The 23,348-nt window shown below is 49.6% G+C and overlaps 22 non-coding genes across 22 annotated transcripts; 11 read left to right on the top strand and 11 right to left on the bottom strand.

Annotated features, from left to right (window-relative positions):
- Positions 1 to 820: 820 nt before the first annotated feature.
- On the bottom strand, positions 821 to 904 carry Trnal-uaa (transfer RNA leucine (anticodon UAA)). The gene has a single exon. It is a non-coding gene; the product is annotated as a tRNA-Leu (tRNA).
- A 683-nt stretch (positions 905 to 1,587) lies between these two features.
- Trnag-ccc (transfer RNA glycine (anticodon CCC)) lies at positions 1,588 to 1,659 on the top strand. Its single transcript has one exon. It is a non-coding gene; the product is annotated as a tRNA-Gly (tRNA).
- Positions 1,660 to 2,785: 1,126 nt separating this feature from the next.
- On the bottom strand, positions 2,786 to 2,869 carry Trnal-uaa (transfer RNA leucine (anticodon UAA)). The gene has a single exon. It is a non-coding gene; the product is annotated as a tRNA-Leu (tRNA).
- Positions 2,870 to 3,552: 683 nt separating this feature from the next.
- Positions 3,553 to 3,624, top strand: Trnag-ccc (transfer RNA glycine (anticodon CCC)). Its single transcript has one exon. It is a non-coding gene; the product is annotated as a tRNA-Gly (tRNA).
- A 1,126-nt stretch (positions 3,625 to 4,750) lies between these two features.
- On the bottom strand, positions 4,751 to 4,834 carry Trnal-uaa (transfer RNA leucine (anticodon UAA)). The gene has a single exon. It is a non-coding gene; the product is annotated as a tRNA-Leu (tRNA).
- Positions 4,835 to 5,507: 673 nt separating this feature from the next.
- On the top strand, positions 5,508 to 5,579 carry Trnag-ccc (transfer RNA glycine (anticodon CCC)). The gene has a single exon. It is a non-coding gene; the product is annotated as a tRNA-Gly (tRNA).
- A 1,126-nt stretch (positions 5,580 to 6,705) lies between these two features.
- Trnal-uaa (transfer RNA leucine (anticodon UAA)) lies at positions 6,706 to 6,789 on the bottom strand. The gene has a single exon. It is a non-coding gene; the product is annotated as a tRNA-Leu (tRNA).
- Positions 6,790 to 7,462: 673 nt separating this feature from the next.
- Trnag-ccc (transfer RNA glycine (anticodon CCC)) lies at positions 7,463 to 7,534 on the top strand. The gene has a single exon. It is a non-coding gene; the product is annotated as a tRNA-Gly (tRNA).
- A 1,126-nt stretch (positions 7,535 to 8,660) lies between these two features.
- Positions 8,661 to 8,744, bottom strand: Trnal-uaa (transfer RNA leucine (anticodon UAA)). Its single transcript has one exon. It is a non-coding gene; the product is annotated as a tRNA-Leu (tRNA).
- Positions 8,745 to 9,417: 673 nt separating this feature from the next.
- Positions 9,418 to 9,489, top strand: Trnag-ccc (transfer RNA glycine (anticodon CCC)). Its single transcript has one exon. It is a non-coding gene; the product is annotated as a tRNA-Gly (tRNA).
- Positions 9,490 to 10,615: 1,126 nt separating this feature from the next.
- On the bottom strand, positions 10,616 to 10,699 carry Trnal-uaa (transfer RNA leucine (anticodon UAA)). Its single transcript has one exon. It is a non-coding gene; the product is annotated as a tRNA-Leu (tRNA).
- Positions 10,700 to 11,372: 673 nt separating this feature from the next.
- Positions 11,373 to 11,444, top strand: Trnag-ccc (transfer RNA glycine (anticodon CCC)). Its single transcript has one exon. It is a non-coding gene; the product is annotated as a tRNA-Gly (tRNA).
- A 1,126-nt stretch (positions 11,445 to 12,570) lies between these two features.
- On the bottom strand, positions 12,571 to 12,654 carry Trnal-uaa (transfer RNA leucine (anticodon UAA)). The gene has a single exon. It is a non-coding gene; the product is annotated as a tRNA-Leu (tRNA).
- Positions 12,655 to 13,327: 673 nt separating this feature from the next.
- On the top strand, positions 13,328 to 13,399 carry Trnag-ccc (transfer RNA glycine (anticodon CCC)). Its single transcript has one exon. It is a non-coding gene; the product is annotated as a tRNA-Gly (tRNA).
- Positions 13,400 to 14,525: 1,126 nt separating this feature from the next.
- Positions 14,526 to 14,609, bottom strand: Trnal-uaa (transfer RNA leucine (anticodon UAA)). Its single transcript has one exon. It is a non-coding gene; the product is annotated as a tRNA-Leu (tRNA).
- Positions 14,610 to 15,282: 673 nt separating this feature from the next.
- Trnag-ccc (transfer RNA glycine (anticodon CCC)) lies at positions 15,283 to 15,354 on the top strand. Its single transcript has one exon. It is a non-coding gene; the product is annotated as a tRNA-Gly (tRNA).
- A 1,126-nt stretch (positions 15,355 to 16,480) lies between these two features.
- On the bottom strand, positions 16,481 to 16,564 carry Trnal-uaa (transfer RNA leucine (anticodon UAA)). Its single transcript has one exon. It is a non-coding gene; the product is annotated as a tRNA-Leu (tRNA).
- A 673-nt stretch (positions 16,565 to 17,237) lies between these two features.
- Positions 17,238 to 17,309, top strand: Trnag-ccc (transfer RNA glycine (anticodon CCC)). The gene has a single exon. It is a non-coding gene; the product is annotated as a tRNA-Gly (tRNA).
- Positions 17,310 to 18,435: 1,126 nt separating this feature from the next.
- On the bottom strand, positions 18,436 to 18,519 carry Trnal-uaa (transfer RNA leucine (anticodon UAA)). Its single transcript has one exon. It is a non-coding gene; the product is annotated as a tRNA-Leu (tRNA).
- Positions 18,520 to 19,192: 673 nt separating this feature from the next.
- On the top strand, positions 19,193 to 19,264 carry Trnag-ccc (transfer RNA glycine (anticodon CCC)). The gene has a single exon. It is a non-coding gene; the product is annotated as a tRNA-Gly (tRNA).
- A 1,126-nt stretch (positions 19,265 to 20,390) lies between these two features.
- Trnal-uaa (transfer RNA leucine (anticodon UAA)) lies at positions 20,391 to 20,474 on the bottom strand. Its single transcript has one exon. It is a non-coding gene; the product is annotated as a tRNA-Leu (tRNA).
- A 673-nt stretch (positions 20,475 to 21,147) lies between these two features.
- Trnag-ccc (transfer RNA glycine (anticodon CCC)) lies at positions 21,148 to 21,219 on the top strand. Its single transcript has one exon. It is a non-coding gene; the product is annotated as a tRNA-Gly (tRNA).
- Positions 21,220 to 23,348: the final 2,129 nt, after the last annotated feature.

Below are 23,348 nucleotides of genomic sequence, written 5' to 3'. Positions count from 1 at the left end.
CCACAGATTCGCGCCTTAGTGTACCGAGAGGCAAGAGTGGCGTCAGCGTGCTGGACAGCATCATTAACGCTAAGCAGCAACGAAACCGAAGTAAAAAGGCAAAATGAAAGAATCCAAATGCAGGTCGAGCTCCCAGCTGGTCACCCGTCCAAGTACTAACCACGCCCAACGGTTCTTAACTACAATGAACAGACGAGAACCGCTGCACTCAGCGTGCTATGGCCGTTAGCCACAACGCCGCGAAACGTGCAGACATATTGCTTGTTGTGCATGTCACTTGGTATTTACATGGCAGTGTCTCGCTGGAGGAAGCACTGTCTTTTACGAGAGAAAAATTAAATGGCACTTGCTGCGATCGAATACATGGCCTTTGTGTTCACAGCACGGCGCTCTAACCTACTGAGCTGACGAGCTGTGCAATGGGGCCACGTCAGCAGTCCAATACCCGGTCCACCGGCTCATCCACCTTCGTTACTGCCCTGCCAGTCATTTATACACGTATCTGTTTTCGTTGACTTTTGCTTTCTTGACGCTTGGACCCAAAAAGCACAACACAAAGAAAACGTAAACGCCCTGAGAATAGCCAAGACTCAGCAAACAAAAGTATGTTCGGCTACCGGGAATCGAATCCGGGTCGCCTGGCTGAAAGCCATGTCTCCTAACAGCTTTCCATTCCTTCTGACCGCCAGGCAATCAGACTTGCAGGGCAAGCTCCGTAATCACTGCCGTCTCTAATAATATCTCCCGAACCTGTTTGCGCGTAATTTACTTGCTTTCCCGCACGAAGGAAATGGGCAGTTTTGGAATATTTAAAATTCATTGTCAGATGTGGGGTTCGAACCCACGCTCCCTTTCGGGAACCAGAGCTTAAATCTGGCGCCTTAGACCGCTCGGCCAATCTGACGTGCGAGCGCAAATAACGTGCTGCCGTCGTTTCTAGCTTCATCTCCAGAGCCTGACTGCGAAATTTGCTTGTTTTTTCTTGTGCGAAGGAAATACGTTTTTTTAGAGTATTTTAGACGAGTTGTCAGATGTGAGGTTGCACCCCACCCTCACTTTCGGGAACCACAGCTTAAATATGGTGCCTTACACCGTTGTTTTCCGACGCCATCTGTCTTTAGTAGAACGAGCAGAACTCTGATTATCAATTTTTACATTGGCGCAGAGAAAACAACGAATGACAAGAAAAGGCCGTTCCCTATCAACGGCTACGCTGTGCATTTCACCCTTACGGGAAGCCAATGATATGCTCCAGGCGAGCATCAAACTAACCAACTTAACACTATGATACGTACGCGCTTTCTACTTCTGGACTGGCACACATATGCTCAATCGTCTCTGGATCGTCAGTAAGTACGTCACATTAGATATTTCTTTTATCACGCTGCTGTAAATTAAAGGGCAGTTTCTTCAACGGCTGTCAGTTCTGCTTCTAGTTACGCTACATCGTCCTAGCAGCACCTACACACTGCGTTCAGATGTGCTCACCTCCGCCCTGGCGTTGAGCGCCTACAGCGCCTTCGCCTTCGGCCTCTGGTGGCAGGAGGGTAGCCGACACATCGCGGCGTGAGTGAAGCGCAGCGCAATGCGGTGGTGGTGTAACGGTCAGCATGGTTGCTTCCCAAGCAGTTGATCCGGGTTCGATTCCCGGCCACCGCACGACACGTACATTTTTCTTCTAGGGATATTCCACGTAACGTAACGCGATCCTCGTAACTGAGAACTGTCGCGTTACGAATAGTTTTCCTTCGCCCCACGTCTCACTCCGTGTAGCCAGTGCGCTAGTCGCCGGATTTCGTTTCACAGCATCGTGTGTCTCCATGTGTCGACTTGTCTCGACTTTGCTCGGCTGACGCGAAAGCTGACGCTTGGAAACGGGCATATATGTAGAGGGCAGGCGCGAGAAACGACTGTGAGAGACCAAAAAACGACAAACACACGACAGAACCTTTCATTTTATTGTGGCCACAGATTCGCGCCTTAGTGTACCGAGAGGCAAGAGTGGCGTCAGCGTGCTGGACAGCATCATTAACGCTAAGCAGCAACGAAACCGAAGTAAAAAGGCAAAATGAAAGAAGCCAAATGCAGGTCGAGCTCCCAGCTGGTCACCCGTCCAAGTACTAACCACGCCCAACGGTTCTTAACTACAATGAACAGACGAGAACCGCTGCACTCAGCGTGCTATGGCCGTTAGCCACAACGCCGCGAAACGTGCAGACATATTGCTTGTTGTGCATGTCACTTGGTATTTACATGGCAGTGTCTCGCTGGAGGAAGCACTGTCTTTTACGAGAGAAAAATTAAATGGCACTTGCTGCGATCGAATACATGGCTTTTGTGTTCACAGCACGGCGCTCTAACCTACTGAGCTGACGAGCTGTGCAATGGGGCCACGTCAGCAGTCCAATACCCGGTCCACCGGCTCATCCACCTTCGTTACTGCCCTGCCAGTCATTTATACACGTATCTGTTTTCGTTGACTTTTGCTTTCTTGACGCTTGGACCCAAAAAGCACAACACAAAGAAAACGTAAACGCCCTGAGAATAGCCAAGACTCAGCAAACAAAAGTATGTTCGGCTACCGGGAATCGAATCCGGGTCGCCTGGCTGAAAGCCATGTCTCCTAACAGCTTTCCATTCCTTCTGACCGCCAGGCAATCAGACTTGCAGGGCAAGCTCCGTAATCACTGCCGTCTCTAATAATATCTGTCGAACCTGTTTGCGCGTAATTTACTTGCTTTCCCGCACGAAGGAAATGGGCAGTTTTGGAATATTTAAAATTCATTGTCAGATGTGGGGTTCGAACCCACGCTCCCTTTCGGGAACCAGAGCTTAAATCTGGCGCCTTAGACCGCTCGGCCAATCTGACGTGCGAGCGCAAATAACGTGCTGCCGTCGTTTCTAGCTTCATCTCCAGAGCCTGACTGCGAAATTTGCTTGTTTTTTCTTGTGCGAAGGAAATACGTTTTTTTAGAGTATTTTAGACGAGTTGTCAGATGTGAGGTTGCACCCCACCCTCACTTTCGGGAACCACAGCTTAAATATGGTGCCTTACACCGTTGTTTTCCGACGCCATCTGTCTTTAGTAGAACGAGCAGAACTCTGATTATCAATTTTTACATTGGCGCAGAGAAAACAACGAATGACAAGAAAAGGCCGTTCCCTATCAACGGCTACGCTGTGCATTTCACCCTTACGGGAAGCCAATGATATGCTCCAGGCGAGCATCAAACTAACCAACTTAACACTATGATACGTACGCGCTTTCTACTTCTGGACTGGCACACATATGCTCAATCGTCTCTGGATCGTCAGTAAGTACGTCACATTAGATATTTCTTTTATCACGCTGCTGTAAATTAAAGGGCAGTTTCTTCAACGGCTGTCAGTTCTGCTTCTAGTTACGCTACATCGTCCTAGCAGCACCTACACACTGCGTTCAGATGTGCTCACCTCCGCCCTGGCGTTGAGCGCCTACAGCGCCTTCGCCTTCGGCCTCTGGTGGCAGGAGGGTAGCCGACACATCGCGGCGTGAGTGAAGCGCAGCGCAATGCGGTGGTGGTGTAACGGTCAGCATGGTTGCTTCCCAAGCAGTTGATCCGGGTTCGATTCCCGGCCACCGCACGACACGTACATTTTTCTTCTAGGGATATTCCACGTAACGTAACGCGATCCTCGTAACTGAGAACTGTCGCGTTACGAATAGTTTTCCTTCGCCCCACGTCTCACTCCATGTAGCCAGTGCGCTAGTCGCCGGATTTCGTTTCACAGCATCGTGTGTCTCCATGTGTCGACTTGTCTCGACTTTGCTCGGCTGACGCGAAAGCTGACGCTTGGAAACGGGCATATATGTAGAGGGCAGGCGCGAGAAACGACTGTGAGAGACCAAAAAACGACAAACACACGACAGAACCTTTCATTTTATTGTGGCCACAGATTCGCGCCTTAGTGTGCCGAGAGGCGAGAGTGGCGTCAGCGTGCTGGACAGCATCATGAACGCTAAGCAGCAACGAAACCGAAGTAAAAAGGCAAAATGAAAGAAGCCAAATGCAGGTCGAGCTCCCAGCTGGTCACCCATCCAAGTACTAACCACGCCCAACGGTTCTTGACTACAATGAACAGACGAGAACCGCTGCACTCGGCGTGCTATGGCCGTTATCCACAACGCCACAAAACGTGCAGTAATATTGCTTCTTGTGCACATCACTTGGTATTTACCTGGCAGTGTCTCGCTGGAGGAAGCACTGTCTTTTACGAGAGAAAAATTAAATAGCACTTGCTGCGATCGAATACATGGCCTTTGTGTTCACAGCACGGCGCTCTAACCTACTGAGCTGACGAGCTATGCAGTGGGGCCACGTCAGCAGTGCAATACCCGGTCCACCGGCTCATCCACCTTCGTTACTGCCCTGCCAGTCATTTAAACACGTATCTGTTTTCGTTGACTTTTGCTTTCTTGACGCTTGGGCCCAAAAAGCACAACACAAAGAAAACGTAAACGCCGTGAGAATAGCCAAGACTCAGCAAACAAAAGTATGTTCGGCTACCGGGAGTCGAATCCGGGCCGCCTGGCTGAAAGCCATGTCTCCTAACAGCTTTCCATTCCTTCTGACCGCCAGGCAATCAGACTTGCAGGGCAAGCTCCGTAATCACTGCCGTCTCTAATAATATCTCTCGAACCTGTTTGCGCGTAATTTACTTGCTTTCCCGCACGAAGGAAATGGGCAGTTTAGGAATATTTAAAATTCGTTGTCAGATGTGGGGTTCGAACCCACGCTCCCTTTCGGGAACCAGAGCTTAAATCTGGCGCCTTAGACCGCTCGGCCAATCTGACGGGCGAGCGCAAATAACGTGCTGCGGTCGTTTCTCCAGAGCCTGACTGCGAAATTTGCTTGTTTTTTCTTGTGTGAAGGAAATACATTGTTTTAGAGTATTTTAGACGCGTTGTCAGATGTGAGGTTGCACCCCACCCTCACTTTCGGGAACCACAGCTTAAATATGGTGCCTTACACCGTTGTTTTCCGTCGCCATCTGTCTTTAGTAGAACGAGCAGAACTCTAATTATCAATTTTTACATTGGCGCAGAGAAAACAACGAATGACAAGAAAAGGCCGTTCCCTATCAACGGCTACGCTGTGCATTTCACTCTTAGGTGAAGCTAATGATATGCTCCAGGCGAGAATCAAACTAACCAACTTAACACTATGATACGTACGCGCTTTCTACTTCTGGACTGGCACACATATGCTCAATCGTCTCTGGATCGTCAGTAAGTACGTCACATTAGATATTTCTTTTATCACGCTGCTGTAAATTAAAGGGCAATTTATTCAACGGCTGTCAGTTCTGCTTCTAGTTACGCTACATCGCCCTAGCAGCACCTACACACTGCGTTCAGATGTGCTCACCTCCGCGCTGGCGTTGAGCGCCTACAGCGCCTTCGCCTTCGGCCTCTGGTGGCAGGAGGGTAGCCGACACATCGCGGCGTGAGTGAAACGCGGCGCAAGGCGGTGGTGGTGTAACGGTCAGCATGGTTGCTTCCCAAGCAGTTGATCCGGGTTCGATTCCCGGCCACCGCACGAAACGTACATTTTTCTTCTAGGGATATTCCACGTAACGTAACGCGATCCTCGTAACTGAGAACTGTCGCGTTACGAATAGTTTTCCTTCGCCCCACGTCTCACTCCATGTAGCCAGTGCGCTAGTCGCCGGATTTCGTTTCACAGCATCGTGTGTCTCCATGTGTCGACTTGTCTCGACTTTGCTCGGCTGACGCGAAAGCTGACGCTTGGAAACGGGCATATATGTAGAGGGCAGGCGCGAGAAACGACTGTGAGAGACCAAAAAACGACAAACACACGACAGAACCTTTCATTTTATTGTGGCCACAGATTCGCGCCTTAGTGTGCCGAGAGGCGAGAGTGGCGTCAGCGTGCTGGACAGCATCATGAACGCTAAGCAGCAACGAAACCGAAGTAAAAAGGCAAAATGAAAGAAGCCAAATGCAGGTCGAGCTCCCAGCTGGTCACCCATCCAAGTACTAACCACGCCCAACGGTTCTTGACTACAATGAACAGACGAGAACCGCTGCACTCGGCGTGCTATGGCCGTTATCCACAACGCCACAAAACGTGCAGTAATATTGCTTCTTGTGCACATCACTTGGTATTTACCTGGCAGTGTCTCGCTGGAGGAAGCACTGTCTTTTACGAGAGAAAAATTAAATAGCACTTGCTGCGATCGAATACATGGCCTTTGTGTTCACAGCACGGCGCTCTAACCTACTGAGCTGACGAGCTATGCAGTGGGGCCACGTCAGCAGTGCAATACCCGGTCCACCGGCTCATCCACCTTCGTTACTGCCCTGCCAGTCATTTAAACACGTATCTGTTTTCGTTGACTTTTGCTTTCTTGACGCTTGGGCCCAAAAAGCACAACACAAAGAAAACGTAAACGCCGTGAGAATAGCCAAGACTCAGCAAACAAAAGTATGTTCGGCTACCGGGAGTCGAATCCGGGCCGCCTGGCTGAAAGCCATGTCTCCTAACAGCTTTCCATTCCTTCTGACCGCCAGGCAATCAGACTTGCAGGGCAAGCTCCGTAATCACTGCCGTCTCTAATAATATCTCTCGAACCTGTTTGCGCGTAATTTACTTGCTTTCCCGCACGAAGGAAATGGGCAGTTTAGGAATATTTAAAATTCGTTGTCAGATGTGGGGTTCGAACCCACGCTCCCTTTCGGGAACCAGAGCTTAAATCTGGCGCCTTAGACCGCTCGGCCAATCTGACGGGCGAGCGCAAATAACGTGCTGCGGTCGTTTCTCCAGAGCCTGACTGCGAAATTTGCTTGTTTTTTCTTGTGTGAAGGAAATACATTGTTTTAGAGTATTTTAGACGCGTTGTCAGATGTGAGGTTGCACCCCACCCTCACTTTCGGGAACCACAGCTTAAATATGGTGCCTTACACCGTTGTTTTCCGTCGCCATCTGTCTTTAGTAGAACGAGCAGAACTCTAATTATCAATTTTTACATTGGCGCAGAGAAAACAACGAATGACAAGAAAAGGCCGTTCCCTATCAACGGCTACGCTGTGCATTTCACTCTTAGGTGAAGCTAATGATATGCTCCAGGCGAGAATCAAACTAACCAACTTAACACTATGATACGTACGCGCTTTCTACTTCTGGACTGGCACACATATGCTCAATCGTCTCTGGATCGTCAGTAAGTACGTCACATTAGATATTTCTTTTATCACGCTGCTGTAAATTAAAGGGCAATTTATTCAACGGCTGTCAGTTCTGCTTCTAGTTACGCTACATCGCCCTAGCAGCACCTACACACTGCGTTCAGATGTGCTCACCTCCGCGCTGGCGTTGAGCGCCTACAGCGCCTTCGCCTTCGGCCTCTGGTGGCAGGAGGGTAGCCGACACATCGCGGCGTGAGTGAAACGCGGCGCAAGGCGGTGGTGGTGTAACGGTCAGCATGGTTGCTTCCCAAGCAGTTGATCCGGGTTCGATTCCCGGCCACCGCACGAAACGTACATTTTTCTTCTAGGGATATTCCACGTAACGTAACGCGATCCTCGTAACTGAGAACTGTCGCGTTACGAATAGTTTTCCTTCGCCCCACGTCTCACTCCATGTAGCCAGTGCGCTAGTCGCCGGATTTCGTTTCACAGCATCGTGTGTCTCCATGTGTCGACTTGTCTCGACTTTGCTCGGCTGACGCGAAAGCTGACGCTTGGAAACGGGCATATATGTAGAGGGCAGGCGCGAGAAACGACTGTGAGAGACCAAAAAACGACAAACACACGACAGAACCTTTCATTTTATTGTGGCCACAGATTCGCGCCTTAGTGTGCCGAGAGGCGAGAGTGGCGTCAGCGTGCTGGACAGCATCATGAACGCTAAGCAGCAACGAAACCGAAGTAAAAAGGCAAAATGAAAGAAGCCAAATGCAGGTCGAGCTCCCAGCTGGTCACCCATCCAAGTACTAACCACGCCCAACGGTTCTTGACTACAATGAACAGACGAGAACCGCTGCACTCGGCGTGCTATGGCCGTTATCCACAACGCCACAAAACGTGCAGTAATATTGCTTCTTGTGCACATCACTTGGTATTTACCTGGCAGTGTCTCGCTGGAGGAAGCACTGTCTTTTACGAGAGAAAAATTAAATAGCACTTGCTGCGATCGAATACATGGCCTTTGTGTTCACAGCACGGCGCTCTAACCTACTGAGCTGACGAGCTATGCAGTGGGGCCACGTCAGCAGTGCAATACCCGGTCCACCGGCTCATCCACCTTCGTTACTGCCCTGCCAGTCATTTAAACACGTATCTGTTTTCGTTGACTTTTGCTTTCTTGACGCTTGGGCCCAAAAAGCACAACACAAAGAAAACGTAAACGCCGTGAGAATAGCCAAGACTCAGCAAACAAAAGTATGTTCGGCTACCGGGAGTCGAATCCGGGCCGCCTGGCTGAAAGCCATGTCTCCTAACAGCTTTCCATTCCTTCTGACCGCCAGGCAATCAGACTTGCAGGGCAAGCTCCGTAATCACTGCCGTCTCTAATAATATCTCTCGAACCTGTTTGCGCGTAATTTACTTGCTTTCCCGCACGAAGGAAATGGGCAGTTTAGGAATATTTAAAATTCGTTGTCAGATGTGGGGTTCGAACCCACGCTCCCTTTCGGGAACCAGAGCTTAAATCTGGCGCCTTAGACCGCTCGGCCAATCTGACGGGCGAGCGCAAATAACGTGCTGCGGTCGTTTCTCCAGAGCCTGACTGCGAAATTTGCTTGTTTTTTCTTGTGTGAAGGAAATACATTGTTTTAGAGTATTTTAGACGCGTTGTCAGATGTGAGGTTGCACCCCACCCTCACTTTCGGGAACCACAGCTTAAATATGGTGCCTTACACCGTTGTTTTCCGTCGCCATCTGTCTTTAGTAGAACGAGCAGAACTCTAATTATCAATTTTTACATTGGCGCAGAGAAAACAACGAATGACAAGAAAAGGCCGTTCCCTATCAACGGCTACGCTGTGCATTTCACTCTTAGGTGAAGCTAATGATATGCTCCAGGCGAGAATCAAACTAACCAACTTAACACTATGATACGTACGCGCTTTCTACTTCTGGACTGGCACACATATGCTCAATCGTCTCTGGATCGTCAGTAAGTACGTCACATTAGATATTTCTTTTATCACGCTGCTGTAAATTAAAGGGCAATTTATTCAACGGCTGTCAGTTCTGCTTCTAGTTACGCTACATCGCCCTAGCAGCACCTACACACTGCGTTCAGATGTGCTCACCTCCGCGCTGGCGTTGAGCGCCTACAGCGCCTTCGCCTTCGGCCTCTGGTGGCAGGAGGGTAGCCGACACATCGCGGCGTGAGTGAAACGCGGCGCAAGGCGGTGGTGGTGTAACGGTCAGCATGGTTGCTTCCCAAGCAGTTGATCCGGGTTCGATTCCCGGCCACCGCACGAAACGTACATTTTTCTTCTAGGGATATTCCACGTAACGTAACGCGATCCTCGTAACTGAGAACTGTCGCGTTACGAATAGTTTTCCTTCGCCCCACGTCTCACTCCATGTAGCCAGTGCGCTAGTCGCCGGATTTCGTTTCACAGCATCGTGTGTCTCCATGTGTCGACTTGTCTCGACTTTGCTCGGCTGACGCGAAAGCTGACGCTTGGAAACGGGCATATATGTAGAGGGCAGGCGCGAGAAACGACTGTGAGAGACCAAAAAACGACAAACACACGACAGAACCTTTCATTTTATTGTGGCCACAGATTCGCGCCTTAGTGTGCCGAGAGGCGAGAGTGGCGTCAGCGTGCTGGACAGCATCATGAACGCTAAGCAGCAACGAAACCGAAGTAAAAAGGCAAAATGAAAGAAGCCAAATGCAGGTCGAGCTCCCAGCTGGTCACCCATCCAAGTACTAACCACGCCCAACGGTTCTTGACTACAATGAACAGACGAGAACCGCTGCACTCGGCGTGCTATGGCCGTTATCCACAACGCCACAAAACGTGCAGTAATATTGCTTCTTGTGCACATCACTTGGTATTTACCTGGCAGTGTCTCGCTGGAGGAAGCACTGTCTTTTACGAGAGAAAAATTAAATAGCACTTGCTGCGATCGAATACATGGCCTTTGTGTTCACAGCACGGCGCTCTAACCTACTGAGCTGACGAGCTATGCAGTGGGGCCACGTCAGCAGTGCAATACCCGGTCCACCGGCTCATCCACCTTCGTTACTGCCCTGCCAGTCATTTAAACACGTATCTGTTTTCGTTGACTTTTGCTTTCTTGACGCTTGGGCCCAAAAAGCACAACACAAAGAAAACGTAAACGCCGTGAGAATAGCCAAGACTCAGCAAACAAAAGTATGTTCGGCTACCGGGAGTCGAATCCGGGCCGCCTGGCTGAAAGCCATGTCTCCTAACAGCTTTCCATTCCTTCTGACCGCCAGGCAATCAGACTTGCAGGGCAAGCTCCGTAATCACTGCCGTCTCTAATAATATCTCTCGAACCTGTTTGCGCGTAATTTACTTGCTTTCCCGCACGAAGGAAATGGGCAGTTTAGGAATATTTAAAATTCGTTGTCAGATGTGGGGTTCGAACCCACGCTCCCTTTCGGGAACCAGAGCTTAAATCTGGCGCCTTAGACCGCTCGGCCAATCTGACGGGCGAGCGCAAATAACGTGCTGCGGTCGTTTCTCCAGAGCCTGACTGCGAAATTTGCTTGTTTTTTCTTGTGTGAAGGAAATACATTGTTTTAGAGTATTTTAGACGCGTTGTCAGATGTGAGGTTGCACCCCACCCTCACTTTCGGGAACCACAGCTTAAATATGGTGCCTTACACCGTTGTTTTCCGTCGCCATCTGTCTTTAGTAGAACGAGCAGAACTCTAATTATCAATTTTTACATTGGCGCAGAGAAAACAACGAATGACAAGAAAAGGCCGTTCCCTATCAACGGCTACGCTGTGCATTTCACTCTTAGGTGAAGCTAATGATATGCTCCAGGCGAGAATCAAACTAACCAACTTAACACTATGATACGTACGCGCTTTCTACTTCTGGACTGGCACACATATGCTCAATCGTCTCTGGATCGTCAGTAAGTACGTCACATTAGATATTTCTTTTATCACGCTGCTGTAAATTAAAGGGCAATTTATTCAACGGCTGTCAGTTCTGCTTCTAGTTACGCTACATCGCCCTAGCAGCACCTACACACTGCGTTCAGATGTGCTCACCTCCGCGCTGGCGTTGAGCGCCTACAGCGCCTTCGCCTTCGGCCTCTGGTGGCAGGAGGGTAGCCGACACATCGCGGCGTGAGTGAAACGCGGCGCAAGGCGGTGGTGGTGTAACGGTCAGCATGGTTGCTTCCCAAGCAGTTGATCCGGGTTCGATTCCCGGCCACCGCACGAAACGTACATTTTTCTTCTAGGGATATTCCACGTAACGTAACGCGATCCTCGTAACTGAGAACTGTCGCGTTACGAATAGTTTTCCTTCGCCCCACGTCTCACTCCATGTAGCCAGTGCGCTAGTCGCCGGATTTCGTTTCACAGCATCGTGTGTCTCCATGTGTCGACTTGTCTCGACTTTGCTCGGCTGACGCGAAAGCTGACGCTTGGAAACGGGCATATATGTAGAGGGCAGGCGCGAGAAACGACTGTGAGAGACCAAAAAACGACAAACACACGACAGAACCTTTCATTTTATTGTGGCCACAGATTCGCGCCTTAGTGTGCCGAGAGGCGAGAGTGGCGTCAGCGTGCTGGACAGCATCATGAACGCTAAGCAGCAACGAAACCGAAGTAAAAAGGCAAAATGAAAGAAGCCAAATGCAGGTCGAGCTCCCAGCTGGTCACCCATCCAAGTACTAACCACGCCCAACGGTTCTTGACTACAATGAACAGACGAGAACCGCTGCACTCGGCGTGCTATGGCCGTTATCCACAACGCCACAAAACGTGCAGTAATATTGCTTCTTGTGCACATCACTTGGTATTTACCTGGCAGTGTCTCGCTGGAGGAAGCACTGTCTTTTACGAGAGAAAAATTAAATAGCACTTGCTGCGATCGAATACATGGCCTTTGTGTTCACAGCACGGCGCTCTAACCTACTGAGCTGACGAGCTATGCAGTGGGGCCACGTCAGCAGTGCAATACCCGGTCCACCGGCTCATCCACCTTCGTTACTGCCCTGCCAGTCATTTAAACACGTATCTGTTTTCGTTGACTTTTGCTTTCTTGACGCTTGGGCCCAAAAAGCACAACACAAAGAAAACGTAAACGCCGTGAGAATAGCCAAGACTCAGCAAACAAAAGTATGTTCGGCTACCGGGAGTCGAATCCGGGCCGCCTGGCTGAAAGCCATGTCTCCTAACAGCTTTCCATTCCTTCTGACCGCCAGGCAATCAGACTTGCAGGGCAAGCTCCGTAATCACTGCCGTCTCTAATAATATCTCTCGAACCTGTTTGCGCGTAATTTACTTGCTTTCCCGCACGAAGGAAATGGGCAGTTTAGGAATATTTAAAATTCGTTGTCAGATGTGGGGTTCGAACCCACGCTCCCTTTCGGGAACCAGAGCTTAAATCTGGCGCCTTAGACCGCTCGGCCAATCTGACGGGCGAGCGCAAATAACGTGCTGCGGTCGTTTCTCCAGAGCCTGACTGCGAAATTTGCTTGTTTTTTCTTGTGTGAAGGAAATACATTGTTTTAGAGTATTTTAGACGCGTTGTCAGATGTGAGGTTGCACCCCACCCTCACTTTCGGGAACCACAGCTTAAATATGGTGCCTTACACCGTTGTTTTCCGTCGCCATCTGTCTTTAGTAGAACGAGCAGAACTCTAATTATCAATTTTTACATTGGCGCAGAGAAAACAACGAATGACAAGAAAAGGCCGTTCCCTATCAACGGCTACGCTGTGCATTTCACTCTTAGGTGAAGCTAATGATATGCTCCAGGCGAGAATCAAACTAACCAACTTAACACTATGATACGTACGCGCTTTCTACTTCTGGACTGGCACACATATGCTCAATCGTCTCTGGATCGTCAGTAAGTACGTCACATTAGATATTTCTTTTATCACGCTGCTGTAAATTAAAGGGCAATTTATTCAACGGCTGTCAGTTCTGCTTCTAGTTACGCTACATCGCCCTAGCAGCACCTACACACTGCGTTCAGATGTGCTCACCTCCGCGCTGGCGTTGAGCGCCTACAGCGCCTTCGCCTTCGGCCTCTGGTGGCAGGAGGGTAGCCGACACATCGCGGCGTGAGTGAAACGCGGAGCAAGGCGGTGGTGGTGTAACGGTCAGCATGGTTGCTTCCCAAGCAGTTGATCCGGGTTCGATTCCCGGCCACCGCACGAAACGTACATTTTTCTTCTAGGGATATTCCACGTAACGTAACGCGATCCTCGTAACTGAGAACTGTCGCGTTACGAATAGTTTTCCTTCGCCCCACGTCTCACTCCATGTAGCCAGTGCGCTAGTCGCCGGATTTCGTTTCACAGCATCGTGTGTCTCCATGTGTCGACTTGTCTCGACTTTGCTCGGCTGACGCGAAAGCTGACGCTTGGAAACGGGCATATATGTAGAGGGCAGGCGCGAGAAACGACTGTGAGAGACCAAAAAACGACAAACACACGACAGAACCTTTCATTTTATTGTGGCCACAGATTCGCGCCTTAGTGTGCCGAGAGGCGAGAGTGGCGTCAGCGTGCTGGACAGCATCATGAACGCTAAGCAGCAACGAAACCGAAGTAAAAAGGCAAAATGAAAGAAGCCAAATGCAGGTCGAGCTCCCAGCTGGTCACCCATCCAAGTACTAACCACGCCCAACGGTTCTTGACTACAATGAACAGACGAGAACCGCTGCACTCGGCGTGCTATGGCCGTTATCCACAACGCCACAAAACGTGCAGTAATATTGCTTCTTGTGCACATCACTTGGTATTTACCTGGCAGTGTCTCGCTGGAGGAAGCACTGTCTTTTACGAGAGAAAAATTAAATAGCACTTGCTGCGATCGAATACATGGCCTTTGTGTTCACAGCACGGCGCTCTAACCTACTGAGCTGACGAGCTATGCAGTGGGGCCACGTCAGCAGTGCAATACCCGGTCCACCGGCTCATCCACCTTCGTTACTGCCCTGCCAGTCATTTAAACACGTATCTGTTTTCGTTGACTTTTGCTTTCTTGACGCTTGGGCCCAAAAAGCACAACACAAAGAAAACGTAAACGCCGTGAGAATAGCCAAGACTCAGCAAACAAAAGTATGTTCGGCTACCGGGAGTCGAATCCGGGCCGCCTGGCTGAAAGCCATGTCTCCTAACAGCTTTCCATTCCTTCTGACCGCCAGGCAATCAGACTTGCAGGGCAAGCTCCGTAATCACTGCCGTCTCTAATAATATCTCTCGAACCTGTTTGCGCGTAATTTACTTGCTTTCCCGCACGAAGGAAATGGGCAGTTTAGGAATATTTAAAATTCGTTGTCAGATGTGGGGTTCGAACCCACGCTCCCTTTCGGGAACCAGAGCTTAAATCTGGCGCCTTAGACCGCTCGGCCAATCTGACGGGCGAGCGCAAATAACGTGCTGCGGTCGTTTCTCCAGAGCCTGACTGCGAAATTTGCTTGTTTTTTCTTGTGTGAAGGAAATACATTGTTTTAGAGTATTTTAGACGCGTTGTCAGATGTGAGGTTGCACCCCACCCTCACTTTCGGGAACCACAGCTTAAATATGGTGCCTTACACCGTTGTTTTCCGTCGCCATCTGTCTTTAGTAGAACGAGCAGAACTCTAATTATCAATTTTTACATTGGCGCAGAGAAAACAACGAATGACAAGAAAAGGCCGTTCCCTATCAACGGCTACGCTGTGCATTTCACTCTTAGGTGAAGCTAATGATATGCTCCAGGCGAGAATCAAACTAACCAACTTAACACTATGATACGTACGCGCTTTCTACTTCTGGACTGGCACACATATGCTCAATCGTCTCTGGATCGTCAGTAAGTACGTCACATTAGATATTTCTTTTATCACGCTGCTGTAAATTAAAGGGCAATTTATTCAACGGCTGTCAGTTCTGCTTCTAGTTACGCTACATCGCCCTAGCAGCACCTACACACTGCGTTCAGATGTGCTCACCTCCGCGCTGGCGTTGAGCGCCTACAGCGCCTTCGCCTTCGGCCTCTGGTGGCAGGAGGGTAGCCGACACATCGCGGCGTGAGTGAAACGCGGCGCAAGGCGGTGGTGGTGTAACGGTCAGCATGGTTGCTTCCCAAGCAGTTGATCCGGGTTCGATTCCCGGCCACCGCACGAAACGTACATTTTTCTTCTAGGGATATTCCACGTAACGTAACGCGATCCTCGTAACTGAGAACTGTCGCGTTACGAATAGTTTTCCTTCGCCCCACGTCTCACTCCATGTAGCCAGTGCGCTAGTCGCCGGATTTCGTTTCACAGCATCGTGTGTCTCCATGTGTCGACTTGTCTCGACTTTGCTCGGCTGACGCGAAAGCTGACGCTTGGAAACGGGCATATATGTAGAGGGCAGGCGCGAGAAACGACTGTGAGAGACCAAAAAACGACAAACACACGACAGAACCTTTCATTTTATTGTGGCCACAGATTCGCGCCTTAGTGTGCCGAGAGGCGAGAGTGGCGTCAGCGTGCTGGACAGCATCATGAACGCTAAGCAGCAACGAAACCGAAGTAAAAAGGCAAAATGAAAGAAGCCAAATGCAGGTCGAGCTCCCAGCTGGTCACCCATCCAAGTACTAACCACGCCCAACGGTTCTTGACTACAATGAACAGACGAGAACCGCTGCACTCGGCGTGCTATGGCCGTTATCCACAACGCCACAAAACGTGCAGTAATATTGCTTCTTGTGCACATCACTTGGTATTTACCTGGCAGTGTCTCGCTGGAGGAAGCACTGTCTTTTACGAGAGAAAAATTAAATAGCACTTGCTGCGATCGAATACATGGCCTTTGTGTTCACAGCACGGCGCTCTAACCTACTGAGCTGACGAGCTATGCAGTGGGGCCACGTCAGCAGTGCAATACCCGGTCCACCGGCTCATCCACCTTCGTTACTGCCCTGCCAGTCATTTAAACACGTATCTGTTTTCGTTGACTTTTGCTTTCTTGACGCTTGGGCCCAAAAAGCACAACACAAAGAAAACGTAAACGCCGTGAGAATAGCCAAGACTCAGCAAACAAAAGTATGTTCGGCTACCGGGAGTCGAATCCGGGCCGCCTGGCTGAAAGCCATGTCTCCTAACAGCTTTCCATTCCTTCTGACCGCCAGGCAATCAGACTTGCAGGGCAAGCTCCGTAATCACTGCCGTCTCTAATAATATCTCTCGAACCTGTTTGCGCGTAATTTACTTGCTTTCCCGCACGAAGGAAATGGGCAGTTTAGGAATATTTAAAATTCGTTGTCAGATGTGGGGTTCGAACCCACGCTCCCTTTCGGGAACCAGAGCTTAAATCTGGCGCCTTAGACCGCTCGGCCAATCTGACGGGCGAGCGCAAATAACGTGCTGCGGTCGTTTCTCCAGAGCCTGACTGCGAAATTTGCTTGTTTTTTCTTGTGTGAAGGAAATACATTGTTTTAGAGTATTTTAGACGCGTTGTCAGATGTGAGGTTGCACCCCACCCTCACTTTCGGGAACCACAGCTTAAATATGGTGCCTTACACCGTTGTTTTCCGTCGCCATCTGTCTTTAGTAGAACGAGCAGAACTCTAATTATCAATTTTTACATTGGCGCAGAGAAAACAACGAATGACAAGAAAAGGCCGTTCCCTATCAACGGCTACGCTGTGCATTTCACTCTTAGGTGAAGCTAATGATATGCTCCAGGCGAGAATCAAACTAACCAACTTAACACTATGATACGTACGCGCTTTCTACTTCTGGACTGGCACACATATGCTCAATCGTCTCTGGATCGTCAGTAAGTACGTCACATTAGATATTTCTTTTATCACGCTGCTGTAAATTAAAGGGCAATTTATTCAACGGCTGTCAGTTCTGCTTCTAGTTACGCTACATCGCCCTAGCAGCACCTACACACTGCGTTCAGATGTGCTCACCTCCGCGCTGGCGTTGAGCGCCTACAGCGCCTTCGCCTTCGGCCTCTGGTGGCAGGAGGGTAGCCGACACATCGCGGCGTGAGTGAAACGCGGCGCAAGGCGGTGGTGGTGTAACGGTCAGCATGGTTGCTTCCCAAGCAGTTGATCCGGGTTCGATTCCCGGCCACCGCACGAAACGTACATTTTTCTTCTAGGGATATTCCACGTAACGTAACGCGATCCTCGTAACTGAGAACTGTCGCGTTACGAATAGTTTTCCTTCGCCCCACGTCTCACTCCATGTAGCCAGTGCGCTAGTCGCCGGATTTCGTTTCACAGCATCGTGTGTCTCCATGTGTCGACTTGTCTCGACTTTGCTCGGCTGACGCGAAAGCTGACGCTTGGAAACGGGCATATATGTAGAGGGCAGGCGCGAGAAACGACTGTGAGAGACCAAAAAACGACAAACACACGACAGAACCTTTCATTTTATTGTGGCCACAGATTCGCGCCTTAGTGTGCCGAGAGGCGAGAGTGGCGTCAGCGTGCTGGACAGCATCATGAACGCTAAGCAGCAACGAAACCGAAGTAAAAAGGCAAAATGAAAGAAGCCAAATGCAGGTCGAGCTCCCAGCTGGTCACCCATCCAAGTACTAACCACGCCCAACGGTTCTTGACTACAATGAACAGACGAGAACCGCTGCACTCGGCGTGCTATGGCCGTTATCCACAACGCCACAAAACGTGCAGTAATATTGCTTCTTGTGCACATCACTTGGTATTTACCTGGCAGTGTCTCGCTGGAGGAAGCACTGTCTTTTACGAGAGAAAAATTAAATAGCACTTGCTGCGATCGAATACATGGCCTTTGTGTTCACAGCACGGCGCTCTAACCTACTGAGCTGACGAGCTATGCAGTGGGGCCACGTCAGCAGTGCAATACCCGGTCCACCGGCTCATCCACCTTCGTTACTGCCCTGCCAGTCATTTAAACACGTATCTGTTTTCGTTGACTTTTGCTTTCTTGACGCTTGGGCCCAAAAAGCACAACACAAAGAAAACGTAAACGCCGTGAGAATAGCCAAGACTCAGCAAACAAAAGTATGTTCGGCTACCGGGAGTCGAATCCGGGCCGCCTGGCTGAAAGCCATGTCTCCTAACAGCTTTCCATTCCTTCTGACCGCCAGGCAATCAGACTTGCAGGGCAAGCTCCGTAATCACTGCCGTCTCTAATAATATCTCTCGAACCTGTTTGCGCGTAATTTACTTGCTTTCCCGCACGAAGGAAATGGGCAGTTTAGGAATATTTAAAATTCGTTGTCAGATGTGGGGTTCGAACCCACGCTCCCTTTCGGGAACCAGAGCTTAAATCTGGCGCCTTAGACCGCTCGGCCAATCTGACGGGCGAGCGCAAATAACGTGCTGCGGTCGTTTCTCCAGAGCCTGACTGCGAAATTTGCTTGTTTTTTCTTGTGTGAAGGAAATACATTGTTTTAGAGTATTTTAGACGCGTTGTCAGATGTGAGGTTGCACCCCACCCTCACTTTCGGGAACCACAGCTTAAATATGGTGCCTTACACCGTTGTTTTCCGTCGCCATCTGTCTTTAGTAGAACGAGCAGAACTCTAATTATCAATTTTTACATTGGCGCAGAGAAAACAACGAATGACAAGAAAAGGCCGTTCCCTATCAACGGCTACGCTGTGCATTTCACTCTTAGGTGAAGCTAATGATATGCTCCAGGCGAGAATCAAACTAACCAACTTAACACTATGATACGTACGCGCTTTCTACTTCTGGACTGGCACACATATGCTCAATCGTCTCTGGATCGTCAGTAAGTACGTCACATTAGATATTTCTTTTATCACGCTGCTGTAAATTAAAGGGCAATTTATTCAACGGCTGTCAGTTCTGCTTCTAGTTACGCTACATCGCCCTAGCAGCACCTACACACTGCGTTCAGATGTGCTCACCTCCGCGCTGGCGTTGAGCGCCTACAGCGCCTTCGCCTTCGGCCTCTGGTGGCAGGAGGGTAGCCGACACATCGCGGCGTGAGTGAAACGCGGCGCAAGGCGGTGGTGGTGTAACGGTCAGCATGGTTGCTTCCCAAGCAGTTGATCCGGGTTCGATTCCCGGCCACCGCACGAAACGTACATTTTTCTTCTAGGGATATTCCACGTAACGTAACGCGATCCTCGTAACTGAGAACTGTCGCGTTACGAATAGTTTTCCTTCGCCCCACGTCTCACTCCATGTAGCCAGTGCGCTAGTCGCCGGATTTCGTTTCACAGCATCGTGTGTCTCCATGTGTCGACTTGTCTCGACTTTGCTCGGCTGACGCGAAAGCTGACGCTTGGAAACGGGCATATATGTAGAGGGCAGGCGCGAGAAACGACTGTGAGAGACCAAAAAACGACAAACACACGACAGAACCTTTCATTTTATTGTGGCCACAGATTCGCGCCTTAGTGTGCCGAGAGGCGAGAGTGGCGTCAGCGTGCTGGACAGCATCATGAACGCTAAGCAGCAACGAAACCGAAGTAAAAAGGCAAAATGAAAGAAGCCAAATGCAGGTCGAGCTCCCAGCTGGTCACCCATCCAAGTACTAACCACGCCCAACGGTTCTTGACTACAATGAACAGACGAGAACCGCTGCACTCGGCGTGCTATGGCCGTTATCCACAACGCCACAAAACGTGCAGTAATATTGCTTCTTGTGCACATCACTTGGTATTTACCTGGCAGTGTCTCGCTGGAGGAAGCACTGTCTTTTACGAGAGAAAAATTAAATAGCACTTGCTGCGATCGAATACATGGCCTTTGTGTTCACAGCACGGCGCTCTAACCTACTGAGCTGACGAGCTATGCAGTGGGGCCACGTCAGCAGTGCAATACCCGGTCCACCGGCTCATCCACCTTCGTTACTGCCCTGCCAGTCATTTAAACACGTATCTGTTTTCGTTGACTTTTGCTTTCTTGACGCTTGGGCCCAAAAAGCACAACACAAAGAAAACGTAAACGCCGTGAGAATAGCCAAGACTCAGCAAACAAAAGTATGTTCGGCTACCGGGAGTCGAATCCGGGCCGCCTGGCTGAAAGCCATGTCTCCTAACAGCTTTCCATTCCTTCTGACCGCCAGGCAATCAGACTTGCAGGGCAAGCTCCGTAATCACTGCCGTCTCTAATAATATCTCTCGAACCTGTTTGCGCGTAATTTACTTGCTTTCCCGCACGAAGGAAATGGGCAGTTTAGGAATATTTAAAATTCGTTGTCAGATGTGGGGTTCGAACCCACGCTCCCTTTCGGGAACCAGAGCTTAAATCTGGCGCCTTAGACCGCTCGGCCAATCTGACGGGCGAGCGCAAATAACGTGCTGCGGTCGTTTCTCCAGAGCCTGACTGCGAAATTTGCTTGTTTTTTCTTGTGTGAAGGAAATACATTGTTTTAGAGTATTTTAGACGCGTTGTCAGATGTGAGGTTGCACCCCACCCTCACTTTCGGGAACCACAGCTTAAATATGGTGCCTTACACCGTTGTTTTCCGTCGCCATCTGTCTTTAGTAGAACGAGCAGAACTCTAATTATCAATTTTTACATTGGCGCAGAGAAAACAACGAATGACAAGAAAAGGCCGTTCCCTATCAACGGCTACGCTGTGCATTTCACTCTTAGGTGAAGCTAATGATATGCTCCAGGCGAGAATCAAACTAACCAACTTAACACTATGATACGTACGCGCTTTCTACTTCTGGACTGGCACACATATGCTCAATCGTCTCTGGATCGTCAGTAAGTACGTCACATTAGATATTTCTTTTATCACGCTGCTGTAAATTAAAGGGCAATTTATTCAACGGCTGTCAGTTCTGCTTCTAGTTACGCTACATCGCCCTAGCAGCACCTACACACTGCGTTCAGATGTGCTCACCTCCGCGCTGGCGTTGAGCGCCTACAGCGCCTTCGCCTTCGGCCTCTGGTGGCAGGAGGGTAGCCGACACATCGCGGCGTGAGTGAAACGCGGCGCAAGGCGGTGGTGGTGTAACGGTCAGCATGGTTGCTTCCCAAGCAGTTGATCCGGGTTCGATTCCCGGCCACCGCACGAAACGTACATTTTTCTTCTAGGGATATTCCACGTAACGTAACGCGATCCTCGTAACTGAGAACTGTCGCGTTACGAATAGTTTTCCTTCGCCCCACGTCTCACTCCATGTAGCCAGTGCGCTAGTCGCCGGATTTCGTTTCACAGCATCGTGTGTCTCCATGTGTCGACTTGTCTCGACTTTGCTCGGCTGACGCGAAAGCTGACGCTTGGAAACGGGCATATATGTAGAGGGCAGGCGCGAGAAACGACTGTGAGAGACCAAAAAACGACAAACACACGACAGAACCTTTCATTTTATTGTGGCCACAGATTCGCGCCTTAGTGTACCGAGAGGCAAGAGTGGCGTTAATTTTTTTTTGGCATTTAGGGCCTCCCAACCCCTTTTATTGCCCTCCTTGCTCCAGCAAATAGCGCCTTCTTCGGCAAGCCTCAACGCTATAATTTTTCAAACTCTCGAACTTCGTTTACGGAAGGATAATACAAACTAAATCATGTTCTTGTGGGATGTGATATCTTCCACTTCTGCAGAACAATGGAGTACTAAAATCGATAGTACTGTGGAGTCGGCGGACGGTCTTTTACTTCCGCAGTTGCACTCAGCTGTACGTTCTTCAACAAAAATTTATTCGTTAAACAAATGTTATTCTTCTCTCTTCAGTAGTGTCACCCACTCCGACGGAACGGAGAGGTCTTAATAACAGTTGGCATATTTTTACTGCACAACTAAGTGTTGATGACTATGTGCGCATCACACTAACGAAATATAAATCGTCAACAATTAACAAAATGAAGTCGTGACAGTCCGGTAACGGAAGTAAAGTGACTGGAAAAACACTTCTGCAGCCATGAATGTGTCAAACATACAGGTCGTATCTTCCAGTATACTCATGAAGGCTGAAGAAACAAAATAAAATTCCTCCGTATTAAAATGTGACTGTCTCCAAGAGATAAAACCAGAACGATCCGTAGTGAGTACGTGGCGCAATGCATGAACTACAACATAAGTGAAACAAGTAAAACAAAGAGAAAAGGAATAAAAAGTGGACCGTGTCTACTCAGTAAAACTCAGTTCAAGGTGTGGTCCGCAGTGCCATCTCATAGCCATAATCCAAGGCCGCCTGCAAAATATTCGTAAACAGTTCGCGATAGTTGACGCAATCTTTCATTTTCATATACTGGGCCCACACATAATCCAGGTATATCACATTATCAGTAACGTTCAGATCCATAATTGCATAAATCGTGTTCCCTAATATCCAGACAGTGACATTATTCTTCGTCTGCAGGAAGGCTTTGAAGACAGGCAGTATCACACGACGAGCAGTCACTAGGTGTGGAGACGTTCTGTTAATGTGGGCGACCCTTTGTTGACAGAGCCGCCATACCGTCGACACAGATCTACACTCGAAACGATGTTTGCGTGTGTCCGGATCACCACATCTTCCACAGTTGGTGGAGGCGAGGAGATGGATGTCCGCAGGCCGCTGATTCGTCGCCAGGGTGTTGTGGGCGATCTTAAGCCATAGCGCACTCACGTCCGACGGCAACACTGGGTTGTTGAAGTTTGCCCACACCTTCACCCGTTCCACTGTGGGGTTCTGGATCACAAGTTCATGACGCGGAGGTTGTCCAGTTACGGAAACATAGAGACCGCGAGCTGTCCTGTTCCTGTCGGTAGCCGTTGACAGAGCATAACTCGTAGTTAACAAGTACTCCCGGACGTATTTCAACTTATACGGGATACCCACGAGAGAGACTGCCGCTCCTTCGGAGTGTGGGCGGCAGAGCTCCATGAGTGCTGCTGTTGTTCCTGCCGGATTGTTGGTCTGCAGGCTTTCCTGCCTCTATAGGAGCCAGGAGACAGCTTTCGAAATTGCCCTGCCGACTGGCTTCGGAACGATGAGCAGTTGGGCGATGTACCAGGCATTAGATAAAATTAATGTGTGAATGACAGCAACTCGTTGATGTAGATTGAATCAGCGACCCGAGTGGCTGTGACATGGTGTCTTCACAGTTACAAGAATTCGCTTGCAGTTTAGAACTTGCGGGCACGCAGCAACGTCGATGCCTAAAATTCTATGGTTGCGCGCAACACGGAACCAGTCCTGCTCAGTGTCCATTTCTCG

This window comes from Schistocerca cancellata, chromosome 2, assembly GCF_023864275.1.
Source record: "Schistocerca cancellata isolate TAMUIC-IGC-003103 chromosome 2, iqSchCanc2.1, whole genome shotgun sequence".
Lineage (NCBI taxonomy): Eukaryota > Metazoa > Arthropoda > Insecta > Orthoptera > Acrididae > Schistocerca > Schistocerca cancellata.
Note: the sequence above shows the minus strand (reverse complement) of the source record. Positions and strands in the feature narration are given on the sequence as shown.